The sequence below is a fragment of the Ixodes scapularis genome, unplaced genomic scaffold (assembly GCF_016920785.2).
Source record: "Ixodes scapularis isolate PalLabHiFi unplaced genomic scaffold, ASM1692078v2 PGA_scaffold2__306_contigs__length_199485367, whole genome shotgun sequence".
Lineage (NCBI taxonomy): Eukaryota > Metazoa > Arthropoda > Arachnida > Ixodida > Ixodidae > Ixodes > Ixodes scapularis.
The window spans coordinates 103,860,891-103,884,119 of record NW_024609857.1 but is presented as its reverse complement, the minus strand read 5'-3'; the positions used below and the strand labels follow the sequence as shown (position 1 = coordinate 103,884,119).

The following is a 23,229-nucleotide window of genomic DNA, read 5'->3' as shown; positions in this document are numbered from 1 at the left end:
CACAGTCACTTCTCCAAGCCTTTCTAATGCAGTCAGCGTGCACAGGACCCTTCGGTGTGTCCAAACCAGTGTCTATAAAACCGATTTAGCAAATGGCCACTTTAAAGTGCAAAAAGTCCGAAAAAAAAAAATGTAGAGGACGACTGTCATGACTGCCTGCATTACCTGAAGCAGAGCAGGGCCGTACCCAGAAAAAAATTTCGGGGGGGGGGGGGGGGGGGGGGGGGGGGTTTCGGGGACAACGGCGGCCATTTTGTCTTATTTTCGCCTATGAATCATGTGCATCGGTGGCATATAATGGAGAGTTATAGCAAACCGAAGAACCGGTCCCGGTTTGGTACCCGGTAGCCGACCGGTGCCGCTGCGCGTGCGCAGAGGTGGAGATTAAAATCGGCTGGCTGCAAGTGCACCGACCAGGGCCGTACCCAGAAAAAAATTTCGGGGGGGGTCAGAACCCCCTATCCCCCCCCCCCCCCCCCCCTGCATGGTTACGGCCCTGAAGCAGAGTCTCCCTGTCACTCCTTTTAATGTTGCGGGACGACGACTGACGCCGATCGAAATCGAGAGGGGCACGAAAAAGGGAACGGGCTTCTTTGCAGGACCGGTAGCCACTGTTGCAACCCGACACGGGCCCCAGGAATTGAGGTTAGGGAGGGGGGGGGGGGGGGGGGGGTTCGGGGGGCATTGAGAATATAAGAGTCGTTGCGAATTAAAGGGGCGCTTTCGGAAAAACAAGGGGGGAGTGCACCCCCGTAGAGGGGTGTAGGGAAATCACTGCCCCGACACAAAACACGTCCCGTCTCTCTTATCCCGCCGTTTTTCCGTCATTGCACGCGTTGTCTACATCCCACTGAACGGCACCGATCACAATCCATTTCACTCAAGCATTAAAAAAAAAAAAAAAACTGCAGTAAAACAAGGCGACGACGCGAACCACGCGATCACAGGCAGTACGACCACGCGGCAATCCGAGCGGGAAGGAGCACGCCTGTTACCCGCAGCGCCCCCTGGCGTCCTTGCGCTCCGTCATCGCTGCGCCGACCTCCTCCCTCCGTTGCTTCTCGGCGCGGACGACACACTGCCCAGTTCTAGTACACCATAACACCGCTAGCGAGAGCCTGTCGCCGCCGTCACTCATGTCCCAACGACTTGGATTGACTTTCGTAGCGGCTGCTAAAGTTACTTCAGACCAGTTTCGTTCTTTCGTTCATTTTTTTTCTCACTGACCTTCTCTCTCATTTCGGAAGTGACGACACCGGATACAGTCTGGCGCCCACTCGCCCGGCCGTTCGGAGCTCGGGCGGAAAAAGCGCCGGAAAGTTGCCGGTGCTTGCCGGAGAACCACCACCCGAACGGTGCGCACCGGCCGGAAACTGACCACGCGAACACTATTGCCGGTTTTCCGGCAAAATAAGTTGCCGACGATTGACCACGCGAATTCGCCAATAGCTTTCACTATATGGAACTCGTAGCCCCAAATAGTCGAAAATGTTTCCCGTCGCTTTTTGCCCCAAAAGCATCACGGTGTGTACGTTTAGCTTCATGTTAATACTTTATTTGACAACTAATTACGACTCAAGTTATCGTTAAGGCGGGAAGGATTAATTTCGCTTCTTCGCTGCGCGCGATCGAATCGGGTTCTCGTTCTTGTTGCTGGGCATCTTCTCTCCTACGCCATGCTGTCTCGAGCTGTGAGGTCTTGAGTCCAATCTCTGCTCTTACACTCCTTCACAACATCCGTTTGAAGCCCGGGCAGCTCAGGCGTTGAATTAAAGGGGCTGTGCAACGATTCTCGGACTTCAGGTCGATAGGTGTGGGAGTTAATCCCTACAACCCGTGGAATGTGGAACAGAAAACCGTTTTTCGATACGTGCCCTACTTTTTTTTTTTTTTAACAAAGTAAAAACAGATTGAAATATGTGCCTCCCGCGGGCACTCTCAACTCTCACGCCGTCTTTCCGGTAATATGGTTGTCACGTGGTTTTGACGTTTAATGGGGCGGTAGGTTTCCGGATTCGCAGGCGGCTTTGGCTGGGTCCTCAGCGAGCGTTGCCATGGCAGCCAGGGACGCTGAAAGCTCGCAGCTCGCTCTTGTAGCCTCAGCTACTCTGGCATTTAGAACGAAACAGAGTATAAAAAAAGCTGTAGTTGGGGAAGCGTAATGACGCACTTTCGAAACGCGAGCCGAATATTCTATTTTGCTCGCGTGGAGCGCTGCTCAAAACTTGGGAGCTACGAGACTATGGGCAAGTGGGCAACGCCACAGAGCAGAAATGGTTTTGTTGACCTCTGATAGGTGGCGCCACTAAAACTACAAATAATACTATTTCGTAATGGTAGGATCCTTTCGATACATTTGTTTATGTTAGTACGACCAGATTTCTAAAAATAGGCCTTAAGTTTAGCAGATAATTGTACAACTTGCCAATGTTTTACACGTTCCCCATTTTCACGTCCACGTCACACCGGCCGCGCCCTGTGGTTTCGACAACCACCGCTGTGCGGCTGCAGGCCGGTAAAAAAACGGTTTTAAAATGTCCAATTACTTAGTGAAATGAGCAACATTTCACAACTGTCACTTAGGGCGAGGCACATAGGATACAAATTACAGGCTGCGATTTCTTTCAACGTTAATATTGTCGCACAGCCCCTTTAAGGGCAAAAATACGAGACAATATTTAAACACGACTCCTGACTTTTTTTTTTTTTTTTTTTTTTTTGTTATTGCGCATCCTTTCCTCGCCATTCGTGGTGGTGTGCGTCGAGTAGTAAGTGGTCTTCGAGGCATCAATTTTAAATCGCTTCTGTTTCACTGACATTTATGCGTTGTCATCAGCGAACCGCCCATATATTTCGACAGAGAGGAGCAGATTGGCGTCGACGACCTCTATCGTTGTCTTCTCATTTTGAACGTTCGGCGAATCGTCCTTTAGCAGAAATCAGAATCATTTGCTCACCGGAGGTACGACGTCGGTCCCATGCTCTGTAAGATCTAGCCAGCTTCGTGACAGTACAAAATGGCGCTCGCGTTCTTTGTTCGCGCCGTTGCCCTCCGTTTCCAGCCGTATACCTGGGAGGCTGTCGGTATGACCACGAGACTACAGAAGGTCTGCTTTCAGTGGTGTCTCCCCCGAAGCAGGCTGGAGTTTTTGCTCCCGTCACCATTGGGCCAGACGTCTATCCCGATGGTCGTCGGACGCCACCGAGCTGGGACTCGAAGCCCCGGGCGGTTGGGAGGGCTGCGTGTGTCGGCTTTCCCTTACGATGGACCTCAGCGGACGCTACGAGCAACGCCAGCCAATCCAGCACTGCGTGAATGTCACGTGAGATTCGTGAGAGGCGCAGCGACTCGCGCGGGACGCGCAGTCAAGTGATGCACACATTCACACAGCACCGGATGGGCCGGGAGGGTTCGGTGCGCTTCATCCCAAAGTGCAACGACGCGTAGGAACCCCCCGAGGCGGCGGCGTCCGCGAGAGAGAAGCCAGGCGTTGCCGATCGGGCCTCGCTCCCATCTGGCGGCATGGGGGCCTCGTCTGTTTGTGGCCCCCGTCTCCTTTGTCCATTAGCGCGGCGCGAGCGCTCCTAATCGGATTGTCGCGAGCCGTTTTTCTGCCGCGCTTCGGTCCGATGCCGGCGGAACTACGCGACAATGCAGACGGCCGTCTGCTTGCTGGGGCCAGGGTTGCCGGACAGGCTTCGCCGCGCTCTGTCTCGGCGGCCGGTCCGAAAAGTGGCTCCGACGTTGCCGCCGGGTGTTGAATTAAGGTGCGGCTGTGAGGGGCGAGCCGGCATTTCGAGCGCCACGCGCATGATCAGGAAGGAAAATCAAGATGGTACAGATCGTAATTTATTTTACTACGATGATTTAAATGAACCCCCGGCGTATAATTCCCCCAAAATATTTTGTATTTATAGTTTCTCTGTTATTTGATACTTTCTATGTGAACACTCCTCGCTTTGTAATTCTATAAAATAATCACCCAGCAAGGGAGATGTATATCAGGCTGAACATGGGCGAGAAGCAGTGCTCTCATGTGACCGAATTAAAGCGTTGTGTTTTCTTCCCTCCATACACCTCGTTGGTAAGTTACGTAAAATGTTCTATCGTTAACAAAACGGTACAAAAAAAAAAAAAGTGTACTATTGCGAATAATTCAGAACGCGAAAGAAGGAGCAATAGCTTTTTTCACTAACAAAATAATTGAGCTGCTTTAGTTCTCATAAACAAAAAAATATGTTAATTAAACTCTATTTTTAATTTACAGTCATCTTTATTCCACATTGTTTTCCGTGATCAGACGCATTGATAACTCAATCTGCTATGTTTCAAAGTACCTATAGTAACAAAGAATCACCTAGTAACAACGATTCGCTTTTTTTTTTTTTTTTTAGCTACACAAGTTTAAATCAAATCAGTTTTTTTTTTCTTTTATAAATGTTGCGATTATATTGTTCACCCTGACCATGCCTTTGTCTGAGACAAAACAATAAATAAAAAAAGGTGCTGTATTTGAGTGTTTCCGCATGTGTTTCTCACACTTTAGACGCGGAGCTGGGGACCAGTCTAGCGGCTTGGATATTCTCTTCCTCAGGTCCACCGCACCAATACGATGAATAAACCTATCATTATGATTACTATTATTATTGTTTTTGTTGTGTTTTTCTGCAATGCCTCTTCGACCTTTTGCCATTAAACCTAAAAAAATCAATTTCCATTTTTTTTTTTTTTCATAAAATACCTTTATTGGGTGCTTGTGGGCCATTTTGTGTTGGTCGATCGAACTTTCCGCGTGACGACGACTCGACCTTAGGTCGGGATGCGACGGGGGTATTCGTTGACGTGTAATGGATTTGCATGTTCGCTAACGTGTTCAGCGGTGCGTCCTCCGTTTATCGTGTAGATACGCGCCTGCGTGCGCGCTGTTACCTAACCAGTGGGCAACGCTTTGACGACGCTCTGGCGTCATTTTTCATTGCAATGGAGGCGCTGTTGCTTCGCTGCTTACCCGGGTCGGTTAGTTAAGCGTTGCACGTTCGGTTTTACGACGGCGCTCCGGAGAATCCGCGTAAATAAAATACAGCCTCCCAGTCCATCGTTCCGAAGCGCGCCTTTTATTTTGTAGTTCGGAAAAAGAAGAAAGGAATAGGTTTTTCCCATATCTGCGTATGCAGCTTGAGGTACGGAGTGGCGTAGAGCGCGTTGCCGTTTTACTTCGATCCCCGTGTCGTAATGAAACCCAGGCATGAAATTTTGGCTTTCGCAAGCGTGCAGCATCGCGCCATAAAAACGCGATTTTCTTCTAATTTGATTGCGCAGTGCCGCGTGCGGCGGCCAACGCTGCTTTGGGGCGGGTAAAGCGCGCCCAGCGCGTCTAACTGGGTTAATCGAGAGCCGTAAACGCGATGGGCGGCTATCTTTTCGTGTGCGATTTCAAACGGCACGATCTCCTTCGTATCTGTGTGTGTTTGCTCGCCGATATCGTCCGAAAATTGTAACTCTGTAGGGGGGTCGAACGGTGAAATCGAAATCGCGCGCCTCGTCCCATGGGTGATGGAGCGAGCGGGAGAAAGGTGATGCACTGGCCTTGGTATATACACATTCACTGGCAACAGCCCTCCGAGACAAAAGGCGAAAAGAAAAACGCGCGTTCCCAAAACGCAAACTCGCGCGCGTTGAAAAAAACAAAAAAAGGTATAGCGGTTGTTATTGCTTTTGTTAGGCCATTGTGCTTCGTTTTCTTTTTTTAATGCTTACGCGAGACACTCTGGCCATCTCTGCTGTTTCGCTCGCAAATGCGGCGCGCGTGATGCATTTCCCGGGAGCGCGATTCTTAGCGTCGAAAGAAGTGGCGGACGTCATTCTCCCGTCGATTGCCGCCGGCTGCAAAAGCGAACAAAGAATTCAGACGCGGGTGTATTGAAGCACTTTTCGCCGCACCCTCTTTCCGCGGTCTCGCCTTCCAGCCATTTCCTCCTGCCTCAACTTAGGGCTAAGCGTCCGTTTCTTTTTCTTCCCCCGCCTCTCTCTAATGCGTCCGGAATTCCGCATTGTCTCCGGGGTGCGGTGTCGATCATAGCGGCTGCCCGCCTCTGTTTGGGGCTGCCGCATTCGAACGCTCCGTGACCCCTTTGTTGCTCTCGGAGAGAGAGAAGGATAACGACCAGGAGAGGAACCGCGGTGGCTCGATGCGAATGTCTCTCGTCCTCTGCTGCACGATTTCTGTATCCGTTGCTGTATACGTAACGCAGTCTCTGCGTGGTTCATTGAGGCTGTATCGGTAGGATTCAAACGCAGCACCGAGACTGTCCTGCGCCCAAGTTTCACCTGTTTGCAGATAGCGAAGGCTGTGTAGCTAAGCCTCGGAAACATGACAGTCGTCAGCGCCAGTGTGAGCTGGTCCAGTCTTGTGGTATCCAAAGGGGGTAAAATCTCTTATGGTGACTGGCGCCACGAGTGGTAACTTTAGCACACTACTACGCTTCCCACGCGCTCAAAGTCTTTCCAGTGATGTGATTGCTGCGCCAATTGCGCCAAACTGCGCCAAGGGGCTAACCCTGCTACATCCTGCTACATTTCGCCGAAATATGGCTAATCTGCGCCAAGCCTGCGCCAAAGGACCAATTTTGGTCGCCTTTCAGCAACGGAGGTAAACTAAGAGCCGTAATTGAGTATGCGTGAGCTAGGTGCCACAAGACGCCGCCCGACACAAAGTACCCTGCATCAATCGTCTATTCGGTCTTGCATGATGTTTCCCGTTGTCTTGCGTTTCGCGCTCTCGTCGTCTCGGGAATCTCGTCTCGCGCCTTTTTTCTTCTTTTTTTTTTTTAAATTTTCTAGCGATAGACGCGAGCGTGTGCGGACGGTCCAACGTTAGTGTGCCGGGTTCCACGCATGCCGTCACGCTGTGAAACAAAACCACGTTTTTGCGCGGCGAGAGTTACTTTGTGAGCTGATGCGCTCGCGCGACCACAGTCGCCGTGGTTGCACGACGTCGCGTGTTGCCATACCCACGTCGCTGCAGATATGGCGCTTTCTAAACTGAAACGCATCGACATTCCTGGTCTTGTTTAAATCATACGCTGCTATAAAAACCCTCTTTAACTCAATGACTGCTTGGCGAAGTTTTGATTACCTAGGTTTCTCTCGGTGGGCTTTCTTTCGACAGGGACTCCGGTACGTGAAAAATCTATCGCGAAAGAAAGTTGATGACGAGAAGCGAGCTAAAGCAACAAAGGCAATGTCTGCACGCTGAACCCGCACACCGCGCTTGTTTGTCTCGAGTTTAGTCGTTGCACAAAGCGCTCCAAGAACTTTTTGACCTTGATTCGCAATGTCTTGCGTCGATACGCTCAGGTTCTTTTTTTTTTTTTTGTGTATGTTTAGCCTGTACCTCGCCTCCCGGCCTGGCAAGCAAGCGCCGCTGGACTGTTTATTGTCGTATGTTGTACAGTTACATTTTGCATACTATTTTGGGAACCAGTTGGCAACGGAGCGGAGTGGCATGGTTTCGGTTTCGGTCGAACAGCCGTTGTCTCCGCTCGCGCGGCGAATCACGTGTAACTGCAAGTCTGCCAAAGTTGCCCTCACGTGCATGTGAACATGATTGCACGAAAGGCACCAACCAACCGGGACGCTTACAACTCATTGTTTTACGTTTGCTTACTTCTTATAAAAGTCTGCCACGTCAGGAACCAGAAAAACAACAGCAAGTGTGTTTTTTCTTTTTTTTGAATTGCTCGGCAACGTTTACAGCTTTGTATACTCGTGCGGTGTCTCAGCACCAAAAACACAAGCAGCGAGTTCCGCCCCAACACGTCACATCACAACACAACACAAAGTAGCCTTCGTTTGTCCAGATTTAAAACAAATATTTATTTTTCTAAGAATATATGCTCCAAAAGTCACTTTTTCTGCTCGCAAACACTGTTTTGGCTTCTCCAAAAACCACTTTTGCTGCTCCAAAACACTGTCTTGGCTGCTCCAAAGGCCACATTTGCTGCTCCAAAACACTGTTTTGTCTGCTCCAATAGGTGCTCCAAAATGGCTTAGGCTAATCACATCACTGTCTTTCTGAAAATTACTGATTTAGTGGTTTTCGATGACGCTGGGCAAGTTTCTAATTGGAACCATATGTCTATTTTCATTAATTAAAAAGTTCATTAACGAATTTTAATTGATTAGCTGACTCCTTGGAAAAATTAGCCACCCAAGTAATATCCCCCTGGCCGTATTACTCACTCGCACAAACCGCACAAGTATAACTTTCATAGCTTTTTAAAAAAAAAAAAAATTGTAAAAAAAAAATAATAATAATAACTGTCACGAAACCGATTCCCACACTGCGACAGTAGCAAATGTGCCATTCCAGCTTTTTAGGAGTTTAACGTATATGAAGTTCCCCACACTGCGACAGTAGCAAATGTGCCATTCCAGCTTTTTAGGAGTTTAACGTATATGAGGTTCCCCATACGTTTTTTGTGCCGCATCGGCCTGAAGTCCACTTGGCTAGCCCATATTGCCGCACGTTGTGCTCTGCGCGAAACTGTTAGCCCGAGCACGACATCGGCGCTTTTTCGTGCTTTACTAAGCCGGTGTCTTGACGAACACGGAATATTGCCGCCCAAGTTTCTGCCCCCATTCGGGACCTTCCACGCCACTTATTTATAGATTTGACGACGGTCTTTCAATTCGCCAATTAAAAAAAGAAAAAGAATAAAAGCGATTGGTCGTGCGAGGCAGCTGTGTCGTGCTCTGGCCCTCGTCCACTTGGGAAACTCGGATAAAAATGTTTCGCTTTTATTGGCCGCCTGTAGCAGAGTGAAAGGCCGATAGATGAGCAGCCCGTACACGTCCCGTATCTAACACGAGTCTTTAATATATAAACCTATTTATCAATGCAACTTGATTCCTCGACATTGTTTTTACGACAGTACTAAAATATCGATTCCGGACAGTATGAAAAGGTAGGATTTCATACTCTATTCGTTGGATCTTTATAAGATACTCGCTGTATAAAAATTAGAAAGAAATAGATTTTCTGAAGATTGTTTGAATAAGTCTGGGCGATAGTCTGGTATTTTCTCATATATCAAATGTTTACGTATGTTTATTTCTTAAGCTCAGCGGCCTCTTGGAGACAGCGAAATTCGCTTCTGATTATGCAGGACTTTGGACATCGACACTTGCCGAACCTAACGTTACCGCTTTCGGCATAAAGCGGAACCCAGGACTAGAGTCTAAGGAGACTGCGGATTGACGGCACGTGGATATCTCATATCTTACGGCACAAGAGGACATCAGTGTTCTTTCACATCTTACACAGTTTAGTCTGGAGCACTAAAGCGTGTGGCTGTAAGTTGGTGGAAGAGTAAATTTTAAACATCTGACAGCATAGTGTTCCAGCTGCTGCACTCTAAAAAAACACAAAACGTGCGTTAATTTTTTCGCACAACACTCGGAGAGCCAATCAGCGCAACTTACGGATTTAGCTCAGCGAATGACGATGCCGAAACGTATATTTGGGCCAGGCACGTAGCCAGGGAGGGAGGCATGCCCCCCCCCCCCCCCCCCAAAGTCTTCCATTTTGCTGGGACCTCCTCTAACCCCTCACCCTCATACAGCATTTGGTCATACCCCCCCCCCCCCCCCCCCCAACCCGAAACAAAATCCTGGCTATGTGCCTTGTTTGGGCCCAAAGACGCAGTCTGAGTAGTGACATTAAAGGGATGTTGAACCGAAATCTGGATTCCCCAAAACACGCGGCAAAAGCGTGCAACGGGATGCTACAAACACCAAAACATCACTCATACAGCGATATCTCGAACGGATGACCGCATTTTTCAAAAAAAGAGGCACATCTGGCAGGAATGTTGACGTCATGTTTCTCCGAGAAGGAGAGGGAACGGCCTCGCGTCTTCTCCGCCTCGCGGCCTCGAGGGAGCGAAGCGAAAAGAGGAAGAAACTAGGTATCTTCACATCACGCGCCTCGTCGGGCTGGTTCAATCTCGACTTCTTTTTCCAAAAATACGGCCGTCCATTTGAGATATCGCCCTACTAGTAGTGTTGTAGGGATTGTGGCGTCCCGCCTACATCTCCAGCATTTTTTTTTTTTTTTTTTTTTAAATTTAAATTTTGGTTCACCATCCCTTTAAGCAATGCAAGCGTGACGTTTTGCTTGATGTCACAACTCAGACTGTTTCTTGGCCTAAACATGTGTTTCGGCATCGTCATTCGCTCAGCTGCCTCCGTAAGTTGCGGTGATTGGCTCTCCGAGTGTTGTCCGGGAAAGCAGACGCACGGGCTTTTTTTAGACTGTAGCTCTGTCCTCGGCTCTATTGTACCTCGGTTCGGAATCATTATGGTTGGACTGTCTGCAAAATGGCCCGACCTCGGGCAGTGAGTAGATTATTCCGCAGTTCCGAACCGATATGTTCTTTGTCGTCCGACAGTCTGCACCCGTCAGATCCGACCGATAAATACACTTTGTACCCTAGATGTGACTTTTAGCTTTGCCCGTCGTTTACAGCGGCATACGGAAGATCAACAAGTACCCAAGGATGCCAGAGTGCACCCTCTTTTTGGTTCATGTCCTGCCGCCGCGGCCTTTTTACAGTTGCCTGGCCATTTTGGGGGCCTTGTAAGAATATGATTTCGGTCGACCAGAAAAAGGGGAAAAAAAAAAAGGGCAGATATGGTCGTCTGTTTAATTTAGCGGAAACGAATCGATAGACTAATATCGTCGGCGCGGGTCGGAAAAGAAGCGAATGGGGCGACTGACGCGGAGAAAAAGAATGCATCCTAAAAAGACGGGGACGTAGAAAACGACAGACGTCGGCCCCGCCGTTGAATGGGCTGGCTAGAGACGTCTCCGGCCTATTTATCTCTCCGGGAGAAGAAGCCTTTAGCTCCAGTGCCACGAAAAGGCGATTTTCCCCATTAGGCGGTGCTTCCTTTGCGCTCTTAGGCGCTCTTTGCGTGGGCCCATTCCAGTTCGGCCCGCGAAAAAAAAAAAAAAGGAAGGAAGCGGGGACTTCCGGCGATTCGTTTCCATTTGAAGATGCGCCGTTTGAAACAGTGCGAGCCGTGCAACCGCGCCCCTGCTGCTGCTGCACGGCGCCGGAGCTTGCGCCCGGACTCCGTCCGCAGACTCGGAGGCGCCACTTTGTCAAAGCTGCGTGATACGCGCTCTCCATGCGTACAATCTACCGCCAACTCAGTTGCCCGCCGGTCGATGTAGCTGTGACTGATGGAAGACGTCGAAGCGGGGCGATTTGTTTCAAAATCGCCGATTTATTCTCGCGATTTTCCCCGACTGCGCGTTATTTCTTTCGGGAATATCGGAGACGTCCCGCCGGCGGGTATTCGGAAGCACCGAGCACGTGAGCGAAAACCCACTGCAATACGTGTCACGGTGAACCGACGGCGACTGTTACCATAGCAACCTTATGGCTGCGTCACTTTTGGTCCTTCGGCCTGCTTCGCAAAATGGGCTCACCTTATACCTTAATTTTGTTTTTGTTCTATTCAAGGTGAAACGCGCAATTCAAATATTCTTTTTCTCCAGCTTTTTTCTTTATTGTTTTCTTTCGTATATTTAGACACAATCTAGGTACCTTCCAGTGCCTCTTGACTTGTCTCTCAAAATAACTACGCGAAGGTATTCGAAACCAGTATAAAAAGAACTTCGAACGCTTCTCCTAGAAGTTCCAGAGCGGAATCCGACATTGCGCTAAGATGTCCAATGAAACCCGGTAACTCTGTCTCCCCCATTTACCGATTCCCGCAGGCTAAGGAATATGCCCCCACGCAGTGTCGACACGATCCATTCACGTCATTCCTCGTGTCTCTTCAGCCTAGAAACATTCTATAAAAAAGGAGAGCGGGAGAGGCTGAAGGTCGCTCCGCATGCACGCGAGAGGAGACTGCCGAGGCGGTTGCCCCGCTATAAGCCAACACCCCCTCTAGGAGGTGTTGTATAAGCCCCTCTTTACCCCCGCCGCACCCACGCGACGACGGCGCCCCTCACGGAAAGGCACAGCGCGGTTGTCTGGCTCCGTTCTCTAATCCAGGCCGCGTCCCAACAGGGATTATCCGTCTCGCGCGTTGGCGATCCCCGCCGCCGAGCTCCGTTACTTCGCTCGCCGAGGTCTTCGACGAGAAATAAAAAAGGAAACCACAAGCGGCGGTGTCGACACCCCTTGGGGACATCACGCTGTCGCGGCCGTTAGTGCCTCCAACGGGGCCACGGATGTTTGCATTCGATGTTTCTCAGAATCGTTTTTCTTGCCGACTCCCCAGGGCGACATTTCTCTATCTCTTTGTGGTCGAAAGGGATTCTTTAGAGAACGATGGACACAGCGCAACTTGGAACAGTGATGCCAGCCTGCTTTGTGTCCTCCGCCTTATCTCAGTGCGCTTTTTTATGTTTCGGTTTGTCTAACCTTCGGGATAATTGGGTAGGATGGGGAAGGAGAGATTTCTGGACGTGTTTCTTCTGTAAGTTTTGCAACCGCCGCCGGCGCGTCTGGTAGTAGTTATACTTGTTCGAGATGATGGTTTGTGGAGCAACCCTCGATTCCCAGCCCCTTTCTTTTTGTTGGCTTCCTTTCTCCGTGATGTCGCAAATATCGCTTTTCGAGACGACGGTTACAGAACGGTTGCAGAGACGGGCGAAGCTGACGTGGCGTTCGTGTACGCGTGCTTGGCTTTCTCGTTAGCCGGCCTTGATCCCCCCGGGCGTATTGCGGGCGCTGTTTCGAAAAGCGAACTCCTTTACCACTTTAAAAGAGTTTACCGCTCTGGGCATCATTGTAGCCTCGACTTGCAGCAATCCCTCTCTTGCAGCGTTCCATCTATTGCGCCCAGACTCGTAATCAGTCGGCGTACAAGCGAAAACAACGATCAATGAATACCCGATGTATACTGCTTATGTTGTTCAGCCTTTAGGAATGTCTTTCCTTTAAACTTAAAACTGCCGTGTGGCGCCTGAGATTGTTATGAAGTTGAGGACAAAATATTAGTAATTCGGCCGACTGGACAGGTTACGGTTATCCCCCCGATTCCTCCGGGCTCGTTATGTTCGCGCATTGACGTCAATATCCGTAAAACAGCCACTTTCTTTAAAAAGAAAACTGTCGGTAAAAAGCAATAATTAGCTTCTTTTTAGTGGATACATTTCGGTTTCAAGGTCTGATTTTGAGCATAATTTCCGGTATACGCCTTCAAACTTGTTGTTTGAAGTTTAGATTAATTGTAATAAACACTTCTTAAATAATAATTCTGACCATCATACCTAAGCGACCAGATTGCAATACAAAATATTTTGGTGTATCGCTCTCAGTTTTGTAATTGACAATGCTTCGAAACTCTACTCGCGGCAAACAAAAGAAATCCGCTGTCCTTCGCTGCATGCTCCATTGGCATTGCTTGAACAAACGAAGGATGTCTCTTTGCGATATATGAAGTGTTAACATTTTCTGTCTTACTTATTTTTTTTTTTTTAATTGCGGCCATTCGCTTTATGTGTTTCATCTTTAAACACCTGCGGTAGAATAAGCAAGTCCCTTCACATAATTTCTCCGCCCCTCAGAAAAAATGGTCAGCATATAGTTTTTATGCTATAGCATATAAAAGTACGATTGAGACTAAATATATGCGAATGAAACATCACTATGTGGAACCAAATGAAATCGCTCGTACGAGTACACGCTCGGTATATTGAAAGCATTTAGTGACTCGGTCTATTCCGACCTTTCGATCCCTTCGTTGTGGGCCTCACAAACAAACCTCCACGCATAATTGTCGTTTCTCTGCGCGAATAGACACGTCTAGCCCAAGGGGGGAAATACTAATGGTGACTTGACAGCCCACCACATGGCCGTCCCAAGCGAAGCTTGCACGTTGAATGACTGTGCAAGCTACTCGCCACGTCTAGCCGTGCATCGTTGCAACTCAGTTGTGATGATAAAGTTGGCGTCACTGATTCGCAACGAAAGAACGCGTAAGGAGGGGGAGGAGAGGAGGGAAGGGAGGAGAAACAGCCCTCTGTTTCGGACCTCGTATACTCCCTCTTAGGGTGCCTTCATGCGCGCACTCCCTCCAATTGCTCGCGACAAGCATGCCACATCTTTTATCCCAGCAGAAGGATGATCTGCGGTCGTGTCGTCCCGGAATGTGTGTCAGGGAGCTCAAGGCGGGCGTTGAGGTATTCGATTACGTGTGTGTGCGTGCGCGCGCTAATGTCTGCTTGCACGCGTCTGTCTGTGTCTCTCCGTGTGTATGTCTGTCTGTCTCGCTCTCCGTACGTGTGTGTGTGTGTCTCTTTATCCCTCGACCTATCACGTGGGTTGCAGTAATAGACGACGGCGTTTCCTCTCCCGGTGATGCGAGGCGACGGAGAGAGACGGTCGCGTTGTTGCGCGGGGAGCTGGGGGTCCCCCGCGGTGGCACCATCTGGCGAGCGTTGTGTCGAACGGTAGCTGCGTCGACCCCGTGCCGTTTTAATAAAGGCCCGGTTCTGATGGATAGTGCCGTCCGCGGCCGCCTCTATGCGCTGCAGGCCGCTGGTCAGTCAGTTGTGACCGGGAGTCGTCTTGTGTTCCTTGCTCGCAGGGCAGCCCCGATGCTCCCGACTGGGACGTTGGGTGACGGGCCACTCGTCGTGAAAATGTCAACAATTAATTTTTTTTTTTTTGCTTACGTGTTATGTTGTGCATTCTCGTAGCGTACGGTGGGAAAATTGGCGTTTGACAAGTGGCTGCAGTCGCTGAGAGGGGAAAAAATGACGCATTCCGTCGTGAATGGTTGTGGGTTTGTTTAATTTACGTTGATGTTTTCTTTATTTTGGCTTCAGCGGGATTAGATTTTCCCACCGGGTCGTTAACTGCGGTGGCAAACGCGGAGAGCCAACAATCAACCTCGTTCCTCTCTTCGCGTCTTTGCCCAGTTGTGCCCATCCCGAAAAAGGAAACGCCTCGTCTCGGCGGATGTCAGCCGCATTCAAAGGACCGTTTACAACAACCCACAAATCTCTGGACTTGACATATTCAGCCTTTGAGGCCGTATTAAGATTCGTATAACCACGAGATCCGTCTGAATTTGTTTCTCAGTCTTTCCCGACCTTGCAGGGACTGATTTGAAGGACCGCCACTCCGTTACCTTAGAGAGGCGAACGTCCTAAGGTGGTGCGCGCGTGTCACACGGATGCCTGCCCGATGCTCCGAGTCCGGTAGCATTGAAGGGGGCTGGGGAGGAGAGAAAAGCTCCGCTTTCTCTCTCTCCTAATCTTTTTCTCGACTAATGAGCGAACGGCGAAAATCCGATTGCGTGGGGCTCTCCAATCCCTTCGTGTCTCGAGAGAGCGGTCCCCTTCTTCACGGACGTCGCGAACTTGGGAGGCTACACGTCGCGTTTCCGACCTGGCGGACGCGCAGAGCCGGACTGCCTGAGGGGCGGCTTTGCACCAGTGCGATTCACCGAGCCGCATTGGAGGAGCTAAACTCGACCGCTCCACTTGCTCCCTCGCTTAATTTTTTTATTCTTTTTTGATGCGCAGCCGAGTGGAACCATCCCACGACTGGCGACAGCGACAGGGCCTGCACCCGATATTGCCGTCTGGGTCTCTTCCAGTCGGCGATCGATGTGTAACGATTTCTCGTTTGGATAGCGTTCAAGATAGAGCTCCCACATCGCCTTCGCGTTGTGTTTCTTTGGCGTTGGTTCGAACCGATTTTCAGTCACTTGGACGAGTGTTGACAGGAGCAACGGGGGAAAAAGGACAGCCGCGTTGCTTGCGTCCCTGTCTGCCTCAGTTCGTTTGCGTCGCTGTCCGCCGTGTTCCATGGGCTTGGGTGCAGCGATGTAGCTTCGGCCCCTTTCAACAATATACCCGCAGTCTTGGCTCTATTTTCTACTCACCGAGCTTGTTTTAGAAGGGGACGCTCGCATGCGCTGTGCACGGGCGTAGCCTCCTCTATATTCACAAAGCCCGGCATTTCGACGAAGGGCCATAGAGTGTCCGGTCGCAGATTTGGAGCGGGAGGATCTGATAGCACAGAACATCAAAGAGCCATTTCTCGGGGAACCTGAACGTCAGCGCAGAGCGTTTGCAGCGGCGAGGACCCGAAACATACTTGTTCGCTCGGGAGAACTGTGTTTCGGCGTCACGCCGCAGCGGGGCGCCAGTCACGTGGCTCTCCTCTCATCCGTTGTCTGCCGCTGCACCTTTTCCATTTCGGCGGCCGCTTCTCGTAGCAATCTGCCAGGCTTTGTTATATTTCTGAGAGTGCATGCTCATAGGGTGGCTCGTAAATTTAGGATAATGCTTGCCACAACGAGTAATAGGTTTTTGTGTGGGCAAGAGACCCGTGGACCGATATGTGCACGTATCTATGTCGCCGGCGTAGGTATCCCGTTTAGGAGGTTCTGGAATTATTGCGGAGATGAAAATAGGAGGTGAATGCTATAGGCTAGTTTTGCTTGCGGTCCTAAGTTGAGCGTATCAGTTTGATATCGCTGAACCTGCGTGCTCGGAACGAATAAATGCAAATCGATGATGTCATTGATCAACATCGAATCGAGTTTCCTCGGAAACATGATTCGTATCTGTTAATCAAAACTAAAACTGAGTTGTTGTTTTTTTCTCGCTCAACCTTGGTAGCGGTAGACCCTGCCGTCGCGGTTGACTCAGCGCGACGAAGTTCCGGTTGCGCGAAGGTCGGACTTGGGCAATCCAATGCTTCCTTCGAAGAGATGTAGGTGAGACCGTAAGTAGGCAACCGTGCCGAAAAGACTGACGCTATTTTCCTCCGGCCGTCCGCCGCATTAACGCAGATGTCAGCGCCGTTGGTCTCTGCGGACAGCACTTCCACGAAGACGCTATTCACGCGGTCGATATAGTAGACTTCGCCCGCTCCGCTTCGCTCGTAATGCGTTTTCTCGGTTACTGGAACCTGGTTGTCTGGTGAAGTTCAAGGAAGCGAACTGTTCGATTCTCCTGCGGCCTGTTTCGTGGAAAGCTGATTTGCTTGTTGGCAACACGACAGGGTAGTTGTACCGCATCTGGGAAGGGGGGCGAGGAACTTTTCGAGGTAGACCGATCTTCCCTGTGACTGACGAACGTGCGGCCACTTTGTTCAGCGGCAGCGGATAGCAGGCTGCATGCTGCCGCTCCGGCTGCTGTTCGTGTCTCAATGGGTCACGCTGAGTTGACTCCCCAGGTGACGTACGGCTCTGAGGAATCCGGATTCCTCGCTCCCCTCTCTCGTTCCGAAGCCTCCCCGAAGTCGTGCTCGTGCACGTACGCTCCTCCGGTCCGGCTTCGCAGCTTTCTTCGTTTTGTTTTGGACCCCTTGCCTCTACGCCGTTTCATTTGGGATTCCGCGCGAAGCACGCGTGGTAATTTACGACGCACGCGTTGCTCCCGCCCTGCGGGAGATATCCCGCGAACACGGGAGAGGGAGCTTAACAAGTCGAGGGGGGGAGGGGACGCAGCTGGGGCAGCCCTGAACTAATGTCCCGCCGTCAGAACTTCTATACTTGTTTTGTGTCGGATACCTGACTGTGCAGGATTTTTGAATGAACTCTGCAATGACCTTGAGTATGCGCGCTGCCGCAATTGTTTTCCCTCGGTAAAATAGAATGACCTGATGTTATAAAAAAAAAAAAAAAAAGACGGCACTAACGAGGGTGGTACTTTCTATCCTATTATTCACGTGAAGCGCACGGTGCGTGAAGTCGTTTTCAGTTGAAATTATTCCTAGATTTCAGTTCCTGCGTGGGGTGTTCGCTTTTCTGATTTGTCTGTTTTCCTTCGAAAATGTTTGTGAGCTTTTGTTTCCTCGTCGTTTCCTTTCCCCATGCTGTTAATTCTTTCATGCTGTTTTTGGCACAATATAGAAACTAACTCGAGAAAACAGTAGGCGTTAATATGCTCCAGAATATTTTTATTTTTGCTTCTAGGTTTGTCCGTACGACTTAATTATTACTCCAATTCTCGCGCGTGTCATTCAGTTTTGGTGGAAACTCGAGACTCTGATATCCTCCTATACGAGATTGCTCGTAGTTTTTTCGAGATGTAGATTTATGTGTGAGCGGAGAAGTTTGCTGTTGCAGCAAGGTTCGAGCTAGGAGAGTCCACCGTTTCTCACTCTCTGCCGCCGCCCTTCATGGCTATCTTGACAGCAAATCCTATATATCTACGAAGGTAGTTGTGTCGGCAGCAGAAGTAATAAAAAGAAAAGACTAGAAAGAAAAAGCTTTTCATGAACTGCGAGCTTTCCATGGAAAGCTCGCACTAGTTCCTACTAACGAGAACATACTCTCGCTGAGTTATGTCTCGCGACAGAAAGCGACTACGGCTGCGCAGGACACTCGCGGAAGATATCTGCGGAATGTGGGACTCGCCCGGCTGATAGCGCCGTATGTCATTCGGGTAAAAAAAAAAAAAAAAAACAGTGAGCGCCGTAGATGTTATTCGAGCCCACGTCGTTGCGACCCCTCATGAAAGCTCGCAACGTTTTTGGTGCGCACTTCCCTCTACTTACGGCCTCTGCACCGCTTTGATGTCACGGCGAACTGGTCTCCGTGAATGGCCAGACAGATTGCATCGCATGTGCGCGCTACGGGGGACTGCTTCGATTCCGCGCGTGGGATGCTCGCATCAATGGGGGAGCCTGCACCGGTGCCGCGTCCCTGTTCCGTCCACATTAAACAACAATGCGGGGTCGTTAACGCGAGGAGCGTCAATGTCTCCCAGCTCCGATGGCGTGTTTGGGCATTGATATTTAAACGAGCGGGCTGTTTTTTTTTTGTGGTGACGACTGGCTGACCTTTGCGTTTCTTTTTGCTCTCTTTGCAGGACCTCCAAACGAGCTGATTGGGTGAGTTGCATTCAAATTGCTTTGTCCGGTGTCGTGGTCGTGTTGGTTCCTGGGTGTGGATTTCCGTTACTTCGCCCACGCCAATCTGTGACTCCAGCGGTCCGGCGTTCGTAAATAGAGTTTGTGACTGGGAACATCGCGTCGTTGTGGAGATTTTCCAATCACCTTGAAGGTGCGATCTGCCTCATGACGTTACGGAGTTGAGTGTCTCACATCTTGTTTTAGGACGTGTTGTTTGGAACCGCCAATGCTCAAGGTTGTTCCAGTATACGGGTGAAAAGCCTTTGGAGTGCCAAGTGCTTTCTGAAAGGCCCAGGTACGGCTGAAATGCTTCTGTGCCCTTAATTCGCGATTAATGCGGTGGTAATAGTACCCAATGTAAGCGTTGCCATATTGCTCTCTCGGATGTAATGTACGCGACGACGCGAACCGATTTCGCATAGTCCCTTTTATTGAGGCTGCTAGCGGTGTGTGCCCAGCAGAAGTGGACATAATCCCCGTTACGGACAATGTGCGAGGTTGTTGAGTTTGATGAATACAGCAATTGGGGGGGCTGGGGTCGGGGTCGGGGTCGGGGTCGGGGGTCGAAAGCATAGTATGCTTTCGCTTGTATGAACACAATGTTTGGGTGTCGTCGTAAAATTACATATTATAAGCGATGTGATTGCCGCGCCATTTGCATTAAATAGCATGCTTACTCCCGCTACATCATGCTTCATTTAATCGAAGTGTAAAAGAATATGCCAGTACTGATTTTTTTTTTTTCGACAGTTTAAATTAGCGGAGGCCCTGCTACATTGCCGAAGCGTTATAATAGGCCCGTGCGAAAAAAAAAAAATCGGTTATTGCTTTTAATAACGTACTTTATGATTTGGGCTCGGTATCGCGTATTTACAGTGCAGTTCCGATATATTTCTCAATGGGTGTGCGAGCTCTGTTCGGGCAGCTTACTTAGTTCTGCAGAGTTGGTTTTTCACCGCGCACCGGTGCGCTGCGGGGAAATGACGTCCTCATCGCGATCCTGCGTATCTTGCTTCGTTGCAATGCATCCGCGTGCTAAGGGGAAAAGCACCCTTTCAGCGCGGGATACCACATGCGTCGAGCACTTGAAAAAAAAAAAACATTTTGGGGGATGTGAATATTTATATATGTATACGCATTGAAAATTTCCAAGGGGAACCGCTGGTGTATGTATGACAGACTGAAGCATCCGGCGACCTGCGTGCTTATTGGTCGTGACTGTTATCCATTTCGAGATTTAAAGATGGTAGTAGCTGTGTAGCGCGAGAGGTTTCCTAGAAGTATCCTGGATTAGATTCAGCTAGGCTGCACCCTAGGTTTAATTTCTTCGTTCTACGCCGCAAAGTGCTTCCAGGACAAAATCAATAAAGACTGCAAACGTTTAACGAAGGGAAGGAACTTTAACTTCAAATTTAACCTCAGGAGTCGAACTGGATTTTTTTAAGACGTATATTTGTCAGCTACGTGCTGAATTTTCATAATCACAAAAATCTAGATGTAAAAGCTGCGCATATTTAAAGGCCTAGAACTTCATTTTCTAACGAATTTAAGAACTTGCCAGCTCTGTTTGCAACCTTCGGGACTCAGTGAACAAAACATCAAATTGGGTACGTAGAGCTTCTCTATTCTAACATTATATTAATGGAATACTAATTCAATATTCCATACCTAAAAGTAACCGCTGAAATGTTCATCATATATGTTGTGTTTCTTTCCAGTGTTGGGAAGTAGGCTACTTTAAGTATCTTATCAGAGTATCTATGTAGTTGTAATTTACATAAAGTATAATTTTCTGGTACTTTACGAGAAAAGTACAATTCCCGCCTTCAAAGTACGTCCCCCAAATTCGGTATCGGTGAAATTCAGCTGTTTCAACCACCACGCGCTCGGGTTCTTGGCTTTCCCAGTATTATACAAAACTTCTGAAATCAAAAATAAAAACCCACCAACCTCTAAAAAAAAAAAAGTATAGTTATGTAAAAACGCGATATTGCCTTTTGGGCCGCATCCGGTCATTATCTGAGTGAAGTTATGCCGGCCATACGACCGATACAAATAAGTGCCTTATAAGTAGGGTTCCCTGTTTTCAGAGTGTATTTATTATAAAATTCGGAGGTTGTTTTTCGGCGTTTATTTTAGACAGGAAATTATGGATTTATCTTTGAAATTCGTAGCTTAGTTTTACTGCCGTTCCAGTTTTTCAACATTAAAAAAAAAATCTTTCGGACAAAAGCGCGTTTTAAATTTAAAAAAAAAAAAGAAAAAAAGAAGCAGCAGCACGGGTTTGAAATATATTTCTGCAGGTGCATTTGGCATTGGTGCCCTTGCGACTGGCTGTACTAACTACCCCACGACAAGTCTTGCAAACAAGTGGTGCTTCAATAAACGTCGGTTCTTTGAAATAGCCAAACTCTTGGATGTAGTCGTTGGAAAACATAAACGCTTTAGCTTCCGTCTCCCTCAAATGAAACCTACAAGCTCTCCTCTATCTGAGAAGCGCAAGCGTAAGGTCTCAGCTGGAAACCGGAGCTTTTGTCGTCACTCGGAAGTGCACTGACCCGTTGTACCGAATGTCGAACTGAACGAACCCTGACGAGACTCCCTTTTGTCAATAATCCTTTACTAAAAGGAGAGAAAGAGAAAAAAAAAAACAAAAAAAAACTGATGTGGCCTGTTTTCAGGACTACTATGTGCACTGATAAACGGTTTTCGTAATATATTGTTTTTTGTTTTGTTTTTTAGTTTACGAGATTTCGAAATTCTGAGTTCTTCGGATAAAGTCAAATTGGCGGAATGTCTACCCGCGAGTATTTCTTCGAGTTTTTCGGATTTGTCCGAAAATACGGAATCTTATTTTTAACTTATAAGTTGGTTATGTTAAATAGTCCATTAGCGAGAGTAAAACAATTGCTATGTGACCACTTGACTTTATCCAAGATTTGCTGCTATTTCCGAAAACAACTGTTGCATTGCATTTAAGGGAATGCATACCAGTTAAAAAACAAAACAAAAAACAACAGTATAGTGGGATGAAAGCACATTTTGAAAGATTACCTTAAAAACCACTTGTACTCTGAAACAGTGATGGAAGTGCTGCGCCAATTGCGCCAAATTGCGCCAAGGACGCAATCCTGCTACATGTAGCGCCAAGTTGTCATTTTACCGAAGAATTTCGCCATGCCTGCGCCGAGATGAGATGTAGGAATAAAAAATAAAAATTGAAGTCTTATCGGAGCGCGTGGCGGTTCCGCGGTATTTTCCGCGCCGCAACTGTTACGCAAACCGAAACTGCGAGGGCGCATTATCATCATCATCATTGAAAGGAACAACGTTAGCAACATCTGAGACCAAAGCCGCAGAGGCTAAGCGAAAAACCATCCCACTGAGCAGCCTATTTAAAAAAAAAGGCCGAGCTTGTGGATGTTTTCAATGTTGGCCCGCCTAGGGTGCCTCAATGTCCTTCTGTTTAGGGTGATGGCAACCATTGTTATACCCGATGCCGACAGCACGCGCTCACGGGAAAAATACAAAGAAATCGACGTGGGACAAAATGTCGCCATAGCACAGTCAGCGCCACAAACGCGTGCAGGGGCACGCTCTTTCACGCGCTTCTGAACAAAAAATGAAAATAAAAGTGTGGGTCAAAATGGCCGGATGTCTCCACCCTAAGTACAGTGTTCTAGAGGGTGTAGTGGCAAGAGCGGCGCCCGCTTACAATGAAGCGCGTGAAGACGGTCGACGTAGATACCGCGCGTGGCGCTGGAGTTCTGTGCCCTAGGAGAATTAATGGCACGTGTGCGATGAACGAAGAAGACGACGAGGGAGACGCGGTACGCTTCTCCAAAATGTAGCACCGTAGAACTTCTTTCGCCGCTATTAAGCCTGCAGCCCAAGTGATAGTGTTGCTGAACGATCTGTCAGTACTGGGGGGGGGGGGGGGGGGGGGGAGTCGATATTAATTAAATACTCTTCCTCAAAACACGCAAATATTTCAAGTAGAGGATAGCACACACTCTAGAGGCATTAGTCCAAAGGCTGAACTAGAATTTTTATGGTGTACCGCAGGAAATGCTATAAGCACGAGCCCCTTGCTCTGGGGCAGATCTCGGCGGCACAAGCTCTCGTGCAGTAAGGGCAGCTGTCAACGTTATGAGCTCGCGCTTCCAGCCTTCGCTGCGGTACAACATAAGGTGAAACGGAGTATACAGAACTACATTAGCAGTTGTTTCACACCGCGAAAAGCTCCAGTCAAACCACAGTAGTAAGCGCCGAACAGCGCTGATGATGGGGCTGACGGGGGCGCGCTCCTAGGGCACAGAACAGCAG

General features: G+C 48.9%; 1 protein-coding gene across 2 annotated transcripts in view; it reads left to right on the top strand.

The window, feature by feature from the left end:
• LOC8031211 (plexin-A2) overlaps positions 1-23,229 on the top strand; it is a 178,517-nt gene that overhangs the window by 17,508 nt on the left and 137,780 nt on the right. For both annotated transcript variants that reach the window (XM_040222894.3, XM_040222893.3), the window contains exon 2: positions 18,861-18,882. The gene's annotated coding sequence lies outside the window, so the exon portion shown is untranslated. The remainder of the gene's footprint in view (positions 1-18,860; positions 18,883-23,229) is intronic.